Source organism: Bos taurus, chromosome 15 (genome assembly GCF_002263795.3).
Source record: "Bos taurus isolate L1 Dominette 01449 registration number 42190680 breed Hereford chromosome 15, ARS-UCD2.0, whole genome shotgun sequence".
NCBI classification, from domain to species: domain Eukaryota; kingdom Metazoa; phylum Chordata; class Mammalia; order Artiodactyla; family Bovidae; genus Bos; species Bos taurus.
In genome coordinates, this window is record NC_037342.1 from 39,946,164 (window position 1) to 39,955,940 (window position 9,777).

Here is a 9,777-nt window from a genome sequence, read left to right on the forward strand (position 1 = left end):
ACAAACAAGGGGTCTGTAAAATCAGGCTTTCAAAACCAAGAAGGTGTCAGCCTGGATACATTACAGCACTGTCCAGTATAGCCACTGGAAAGGTGGCTCAAGCTGCAATCAGCTCAAAGACAATGTCCATCCTCACCTCCATGGTGGAAGAATATACTCCAAACTCCAAGTCACTACGGGGGCTAAGGTTTCTTTCCAAAATCAGTAAAATTCTAATTGATGGGTATAAAAATATTTTTGATTCTTAAAATCAAACATAATAGCTAAAATGTAAGGAAACACCTTGCAGTAGTAGATGGAAATAATATTCAGAGCTAACATTTATTCCTCACTACTGTGTGTGAGGAACAGGGTTTAAGACTCTACTTTTATTATTTCTTCTAATACTCATTACAACACTATTAGGTAGAGATATATTACCTCTAATATTAGATGTATACTACCATATACATCATTCAGATAATGAAGCAAATAAGGTTTAGAAACAGGCTTTTATCCACAGATAAAACAGAAAATCCAGACCCAGACCTATCTCACCTTGAGTTCAAGGTCTGTCTTTGTGATAGAGTGAACCTCTCATCACTGGAGGTAATCAAGGAGCAGCTGAGCAATCTCTTAACAGGGATACTGTGGAGGGGACTAGAGTAGGAAGAATGTCAGAGAAGGTCCATTCCAACCCCTGATCTATGACAGATGAAAACAAATTGCCTGCTGTATGCTGGCTAGCAGGCACTGGGCATGAGGAGTAGGAAAGAGCCAATAAATGAAGTTGGCACACTTTTAGAGTCAAGGTAATGGATAGACGCTCTATTTTCACAATAAAAAGCAGCTACAAAGCAAGGTCACTGGAGAGTGTCCAGACTCTTGGCCACTGGGACCCCAGTAGAGCTGGCCTAGCAAGCAATGATGCCTCTTTCTCCCTCTTCAGAAATGCAGTGGCACAGATGAGACCCTCGCTACTGCAGGACAGGGAAACAGTTCGGACCCTTATACCTGAATTTTTTTCCCAACACAAAGCTAGTATTTATGGTAAATTAATGACTCAAATTTGTACTGGAAAATATCAAGAACATAACCAGAAAAGAAAATGAGTGAACAAGTCACACAGGAGAATAAGCATATGACAAAACATGCCTCTTCACCAGGAGGGAGAAAGGATGGCAAATTCAAGCAAATTTAAAGTGTTATTTTAAACTTCCTAATCAGCAAACCTTAAAAGAGCAATAACATCTGTAGTGAATATGACCCAGGAACTATCCTAGAGGTACTGGGGATGTGAAGATCCAAATGGCTATAGTTACTAAGAGTCTCAAAAGGCTGAAATTCTTTGACCTAATAATCCTAACACTAGAAATTTATTAAGAGAAAACCCCATGGGAGAAAAAAAAAATTAGAAGCACAAAGACCTACATTATAGAATTGTCTATACTACTATGAATGGCAGAATGATTAAGAAAACCACAGCACAAATGCAAAGGAAAACTGTGTGTTCATTTACAAGAAAAATCAAAAAGAATAGACAAACAAAGGAAAGTTTCTCAAAGCAAAATACAAAAATACAAATTTTTTAAAAGCAAAATACAAAACTGTGTGTATATGTATTATCTACAAAGTTGTGTGTATATATGTATATGTGTGTATACATATATAATTACAACTCTATGCTATGTCTACAGAAGTGAAAAAGAAAACTGTTACTGTTAGGAGGGTTTTTATTTTACGCTTTATAGGTTTCCAGTGGTCATGTATGGATGTGAGAGTTGAACTGTGAAGAAAGCTGAGTGCTGAAGAATTGATGCTTTTGAACTGTGGTGTTGGAGAAGACTCTTGAGAGTCCCTTGGACTGCAAGGAGATCCAACCAGTCCATTCTAAAGGAGATCAGTCCTGGGATTTCTTTGGAAGGAATGATGCTAAAGCTGAAACTCCAGTACTTTGGCTACCTCATCCAAAGAGTTGACTCATTGGAAAAGACTCTGATGCTGGGAGGGATTGGGGGCAGGAGGAGAAGGGGACGACAGAGGATGAGATGGCTGGATGGCATCACTGACCCGATGGACGTGAGTCTGAGTGAACTCCGGGAGTTGGTGATGGACAGGGAGGCCTGGCGTGCTGCGATTCATGGGGTCGCAAAGAGTCAGACACGACTGAGCGACTGAACTGAACTGATAGGTTTTTATTTTACACTTTTTATGTTTCATTGTTTTGTAATTTTTAATAAATTATCCTGACTTTCTTTAAGAAAATTTAAGTAGACTCAGATACAAGAGATATTCAAGTACCTAAATACAAGAAAGCTTGGAGGTTGGGCATCTGTGAACACTTGAACCCTGTTTTACCACTAGGATCCACCCAACCAATCTCAAACTCCATACCTAGTCTTCACAACCTCCAAATGCAGAAACAATGCACAGATTACAGCCGACTTTAGGTAGACCTAAGGACTTAAAGCTCCTCTAAACATTTCAGTAGCAATAATGGCTAAAACTTACAGACAGCATGTATTCTGTACCTGACCGGATTCTAAGCAGTTTATATGTCAATGCATTTAACCCTCATAACAACACTGTAAGAAAAGTACTCTCATTATTCCCATTTAGAGACAAGGAAACCAAGAGACAGAAAGAGAAAGCAGATTTCCCACATGGTTCATTTAACCCTCATAGCAAGACTATAAGAAAAGTACTATCATTATTCCCATTTAGAAACAAGGAAACTAAGAACAAAAGCCAGGATCTGAACAGTCTGACTGCAGAGTCTAAACTGATATTGCGTGAAGTATAGTCAAGTCTCCCAGCTGCTGCTCTGCTGGGCCCCTTTTCGGAAACGTCTTTCCTCCCCTTAGCCACCTATACAGTTGCCACATACACTTTGGAGGCCAACTCAAGTGCTACCTCTTCAGCAAAGCCTTGCCTGGCTCTCAAGTCATCTGCTACGTTGCCTCTCATGTCTCATGGAACTTCAAACACACAACTACAGTTTCACTGATACTGCTTAGTAATTGCCCGAGTCCACCTTCCTCATAGACTAAAAGTTTGGGATGGGAAGCAAACAGAGGTAGTCTTTGTCTTATGGGTCACTAGCCCAATGTCTGGCAGGTAACATGTAATCAAAGAGGGAGGGGAAAAAGTGAAGAAGGATGAATGGGTAGCCAGAAAACTGCATGAGTGACTACTCATTAAAGGCAGTAGAGAATGAATTCATGTGTTGGTGGGTGACTATTTCACACATGCTTGGGGTTAAAATAAAATAGGGCCTTGAAGAATATGCATCCCCAAACAGGAAAGAAATCCACAACAAGGATAAAACTTGAGGACATTATGCTAAGTGGAATTAGGTCACAAAAGGACAAATCTACATCCACACATTCTAGTTTGTATGGGGGCTCACTGAACCAGCTCCTTCACATACCAATGGACAACAGTACTCAAAGATATTCTAACTTGAAACTGAAAAAAAGGTGGGGGAGGGGGAAGCAGGAGGAGTGGGATGGGGCAGGGAATCCAACTGCAGATGGCCAGACAGGTTCCTACTCCTCCATTAGAAAAGGGGGGACGTGTGTGTGTGTGTGTGTGTGTGTGTATGTGAACAGCTTATTTCCAGAATCTATACCCCTCCCCTCCAGAGGTACAGCTCCGTGCCCATCTTCTAATACCCAGACTGAGACCCAGGTGCCAGGCGCGGCACAGGGGCTTAAACACATCGCCTCTTCAAATTCTCTTGAAGTCAAGGGAATATTTTCTTCTTTGCAGGAACAAAAGTTTAAACAGCAGTTAGATCAATTCGTCAGGCACCTATCTTTCGGGCTAAAATTAGAAAACATTCTTTAAAGGCTGATAAATCTTTATCAATACTGAGGGGTCAGTCCAAAAGGCAGGGGAGGTAATTGCTGTTCTTTGCCTAGACCATTTTCCCTTCATCAAGGCAGCTGGTACCTGTACTGAATTTCCTCTGTAAGTGTTTCTGCCATATAAATTACTTCACCACCCCTAAAACTGTTCTGCTGCACATACCTCCAAGTCTGGTGCATGCCTCCCAGAGGAGAACAAACTTTTGGATTTGCTACCGAGCAAGTGTGTTTTCTTTACACTCCCCCGCCACCCTCCTAATTACTGGGCAGACTATGAAGAGCAAGGCTAATCCACTTTGGAACTCCACTATGCAAAGCATATAGGACCCAAATGAAGAGTGTAAGTGAATTCCAGCATGAAGCTGACTTTAGGGCACATGTACACATTTGAGCTACTCACAGCTCCAACCAGGTCACGCTGAAATGAAAGTAAAGACTGTCAAGGTAAGAGATACACCTGCCTGTGTGTTTCTGGAAACCCTCAATCAGTAAGCAAAGTCCTTACATGAATGTTAGGTTTTGTTCTTACTCATTCACAAAAAATCATAAGTAAAGGACATTTGAGGATCTGAAACAGAGAGGACTGACACTCAAAGGGCATTTTTAAACTGAGATCATGATTACTTTGTCTCTCTCCCTTTTTTTTATTTTTTTTGCTTAATCTTGCCTCTTTAGTCAAACTCTTTAGTCAATTTAGTCGATTAAAACACATTAATTATGGGGACAGAGATGTGTCAACACTAACTCTGAGGACTTAATTTCTGCTGGGAAAGATAAGACAGGACAATAACATAACCTTTAGCAAAAGAATTTTCCTCATCTACAAACAAGGGAGCCGAAAGAGGACTTTAAAGTAGCTGTCAAAAGTAGATTCTATTAACTTCTGGCCCAAACATGGGTGGACTGTCCAACACTTGAATCTTGTTAAAGTCTCCTAAATATTACTGACCACATCATTCATTCATATACACGTGTGTGTGTATATGTGTGTATATATATATACAAACATGCATACACATACACACATATATGCACATCCTGACAGACTGCTGCTTCTGAAACAAGCAGACTGTGACAAAATAAAAAAAAAATAGTGTTTATAATTCTGTCCAACAGTTTCTAAAGGCTTTTAATATCTTTTAAGAAAATTATGGGTAAGTTTTAAAAAGAAAATACATTCTCATGTATAACAATTCATTTAAAAGAGAAGTAAAAGCTTCATTTGGCTGTCTATCTCCAAGAAATACTTCTTGCTTCCCTTTCCACCCCTGCTTTACCTATGAATTGACATGAATTGACAGGAATCAAAAACCCAGGTTCCAGCTGGAGTCCATCACATTCCGTATGTCCATCAAAATTGATAAAAATTCCCTATTTACTTAATATGTTCAAGCCCCATTCAATAAGCTTGAGGATTATACCTTCATCTGAAACTCAAAATACAGTGATTATTCAGACACTGAGATTTTTTGGGTTTAAAGAATAATCACTGATCAATTGTTATCTTCTAAAGAAGAGAGATGACCGCATCGATTCCACTTTACCACTAGTTGAATTCAACAAAGTATCTAAAATCCTAAATACAAATAATACTCCCAATTCCATGTGCCTTCTTTAAATTGAATTATTTCTATTTTAATATATATTGCTATTATGCAATCCTGTGTTTCCTGAAAAGTTTGTTCCAGAGAGGGCAGTGGCATGTGCACATCCACTCACACACAACACACACGAAGTCTAGAAAATAAAAAAAATCTCTTTGGTCTTAACAGGCAGTAAATATGTTCACACATTCCAGTTTTGAACAGAAATAGTACATGAGAGGAAGAAAAAGGATACATTCGGAATTTCAGGATATTACATATAGATTCAAAGAAATCTGAGAGGCAATTTGCCAGAGTAAACAAATATCATAATCATATTAACATTTTAAAGGAGACTGTGTTCACAGTTCACACATACTGATACAGCGCTTAAGGGGCTGCCTTATTCCCTTCTGTAGATGTGCAGATAAAGCATGGCCTACAGAGAAACATTTCCTACTTCCCTCCTCACTCCTGCTTTATGTGGGGCTGGGACACAGAAGTGTTAGGTACCTGGACTGCTCATAATTTATTTCGGTGTCATAAAACACATACAAGCATTTGTTCAATTAGCCTTAAACAGGCATGTGGCCAACTCTGGGCCGGCTTTGCGCTGGAGAGATAAAGATGAGTAATAAACACGCACTCCGCCCTCAAAGATCTCACAGCCCAGTGAGAGACAGACACATCAGCTGAAACCTGAGAATCCAAAACAGTACACAGCACAGAGTAGGTGCTTGAAAAACACAGAGCAGGTTTAGGAGTCAGGGAGGGCAGGCAAAGATCTCCTTGAGGATCTGGAGCTGGGTCGGGAGCCTGACTCGATGTGGAGGGCTGGGCTGGAATGCACACTCCACCACTTCGCTGCTGTACCAGGGCAACGTGTGTAATGTGGTCACGCCCCAGTGTCCTCATGTGCTCCCTCCCAGGGCAGTGATGAGCTAACATACAGGGAAATGCCTGGATTGGCAAACATGTTAACCCCATCTCTGCCCAAAGGCAGCCCCTGGTCTGTGGCAGGGACCAGGAATGGCAGAGAACCACTGCAGGAGGAGATTTTTTTTTTTTTCCTACTTCTTTCTCTCCCTTTTCTAACCCTTCTTGCTAAACCTCCTTTCCCCAAAGTTGACTCAGAAGACTCAGAGTGAATGAACCAAAAAAGGAAGTGGGAGGAAGGGAGACGGAAAGAGAACCCTGGCTAACTATGAAGAAAAGATGGCCATCCTTTGGAGGGGAAGCCATCAGTAGTTCTAAACTAGAAAAGGGAAAACACAAAAACCAATGAAAAACTCCTGAACCAGATACCTAAAACATTTCAACTTCTGCTGGTTAAACTGCTTTTCTGGATGGCCTCGGACTCTCGCCAATTAGCTCGAGTTATTTTCTTCCCATCTCCCTGTTTGAACTTCCTTTACTAAATTAAAATAATTGCAGCACATTAACATTTAATCAACACAAAAGACTAAACCAAGCTCAAACATAATTTTAGATCTTTCATTTTCTTTTTTTAAATAAACGGCTGCTTGTGTATTTTTGTATATCTAGTGATGACTGCTCACTTATTTACATCTATATACATATGCACACATATACATGCATTATTCAAGTAGGTGTGCATCTACATACAAATATAAACCAGCCTCCTCATAGTTGAGGGGAGTGTGACAGATGCCAGCATGTACGGGAGGCAGCAGGAAAGGTAAATTGACTGTCTACCCCAGAATCCTACAACCTCACCTTGCACCAAAAACTAAGGTCCCATGCACTGAAGAAGCCATGAAATTCCCAAGAAGACCAGGGCTGGAGGTAAACAAACTCCAGGGACTAGACCCAGCCCCTAAAGACCCTCTCCCGATCCAGAGGGATGGCATGGGGAGGGAGGAGAGAGGGGGGTTCAGGATGGGGAACACATGTACACCCATGGCTGAGTCATGTCAATGTATGGCAAAACCACTACAGTATTGTAAAAGTAATTAGCTTCCAATTAAAAAGAAAAAAAAAAAAAAAAAAAAACCCTTTCCCTCTTTCTGGAGGAAATCTTGCCTTTCAATAAACAGGGCCCTTGTCCCAACTAAGAGAGCCGAAACTGTTGGGGGCCGGGGGCGGTGTGGGGGCTGCGGAGCAGGGGCCCCAGCACTGCCTTCATGCCTGCAAAAGCCCACTGCCACATGGAGGGATCTGGAACCTTCACACTGCTGTCCCTCCATCCTCATGAGGTTAAGAAATGCTGCCAAGTTCACTGCCATCTACCTCAGCAGGCCTTTACTTAGCAGCAGCTATGCCCCAAGTCCAACGCTCAGACCTCACTTCTCACGGCACCATCTCATGTATGTTTCACAAAAGCAAGGAGGCAGTATTACTCTCCTTTCAGAGGTGAGGAGTCTGAGGATCAGAAAGGCTGATCAGGGCCCAAAGGCAGAGACCACAGTGGGTAAATGGAGGAGCCCCAGGCCACTTTCACACCATCGTGACTGGCCCAGGGCTCCGAATCTGAGCTCCTGGGCTCTGGTGTCCCTCCAACTCTAATCTAAAGGGAATCAACAGGCAACAGGTCTTACCTTGGTGAACCTTAAGCTTAATGACTATAAAAGGAAAAGAGAAGCCAACTTTTGTTCGCCACCTTCCAATACAGTCAAATAAGAACCCTCTCTGTGACCATGATTCAGCTCAGTTCTCAGAAGCTGCGTGGTGTTTCCCATCATCAGCTCTCTCAGCAAACAACATGGTCCCTGTCCCCTACCATTGCTGTTCTCTCAGCTCAGGTTTTCACGGCCTCAGACATTCACCTACTGCGCCCAGAGGAATCCCTTCACCGCCTGCCTTCCTGGAAGACAGGAAGATCCTTCTCAACAATTAACTTCAGCCCAAACGAGCAATGCTTGAGCAACCTCAGAGGTCTCTACGCTTATCTTTACTATATCTGATACTCAGGTTTTATTCTCTTCAACCCCACTGTAGGCTCCTTACCCAGAAACCCAGGCTTGACTTCTCTAATATTTGTCACCACTATGACACTACCACCAAGCCTTCATCCCTGGAGAGAAAGCAAAACAAATATCCATATGTCAACATTTTTTGGGTAACTGCTAGGTCACATAAAATAAAAACTGAAGTAGGAATTAGGTTTTTTAAGAAAAATAATATGATATGGTCTTGGCCCCAAACAACTCACAACTCAGTGAGGAAGACGGAGACATAAATGACTGCTAGGATCTGCTGAATCATTTGACACTAGAATTTGCCAGTGACTGGGAGTTGGAAGGGACAGTCACTCTGAAGGATGAGAGAGTCTGCTCCTGATACCATCTCAAAGGAAATGATGACCAGCTGACTTTAACAAGGTAGAAATTTAATAAGGATAAATGTCAAGTCATGCACTTAGGTCCAAAAAAAACCCACTCACAAGTATAGGGTAGAGAAGATCACATGAGAAAGTCTTAAGGGATTGGGTTGCCCAAAAGCTCAATGACTCAGTGTGATGAGGCTCCTGTAAAAGCAAATGCAATATCAGGCTGCCCTGAGCAGAATGCTGCATTCACAGTAAGAAAAGTGAGATCTCAAATCTGGGTCCCAGCAATCATACAGGGATGAACAGTCAGAAGTGTGCACATTTCAGAGAGTTGACAGGAGGGTGACACCATGTCCTAACAGGAATGAGGATCGTGAAGCTGGAGTAAAAACAAGGTACATGGCTACAAGAGTCATCTTCTAACTAGTCTTGGACTTTACCATTCCGCTCCCAGAAATAGACAACAGAGATATAGCTGACCTAACTTATAGAGGTTGGAGAAGGAAATGGCAAGCCACTGCAGTGTTCTTGCCTGGAGAATCCCAGGGACGGGGGAGCCTGGTGGGCTGCCGTCCGTGGGGTTGCACAGAGTCGGACACGACTGAGCGACTTCACTTTCACGCATTGGAGAAGGAAATGGCAACCCACTCCAGTGTTCTTGCCTGGAGAATCCCAGGGACGGGGGAGCCTGGTGGGCTGCCGTCCGTGGGGTTGCACAGAGTCGGACACGACTGAAGCGACTTAGCAGCAGCAGCAGCAACTTATAGAGGCACTGACATTAACCCAAAAGCAGGGATTTAAAATATGAGAGGGAACAGGCAAAATATCTGATGAAACTGAATACATTACCTATCTCATCATAAAATGTTACCAACTGCAATATCATAAATAGTTACTGATAGGAAAGTAAGAAAACTCTGTCTATAAGGAAAAGAAAATTACACACTACTATACACACAGATTCATTCTGTAAAAACAGCAACATACACATACAGCAAACACCGCACTGAAAATGGAATGGAAGACAATGTGGTATGAAGCTCACAACACTGATTAC

At 42.0% G+C, this 9,777-nt stretch overlaps 1 protein-coding gene across 9 annotated transcripts in view; it reads right to left on the minus strand.

Moving 5' to 3' along the window:
- The window catches only part of TEAD1 (TEA domain transcription factor 1), a 274,482-nt gene that overhangs the window by 205,299 nt on the left and 59,406 nt on the right, over nucleotides 1–9,777 (minus strand). The window lies entirely within an intron of this gene.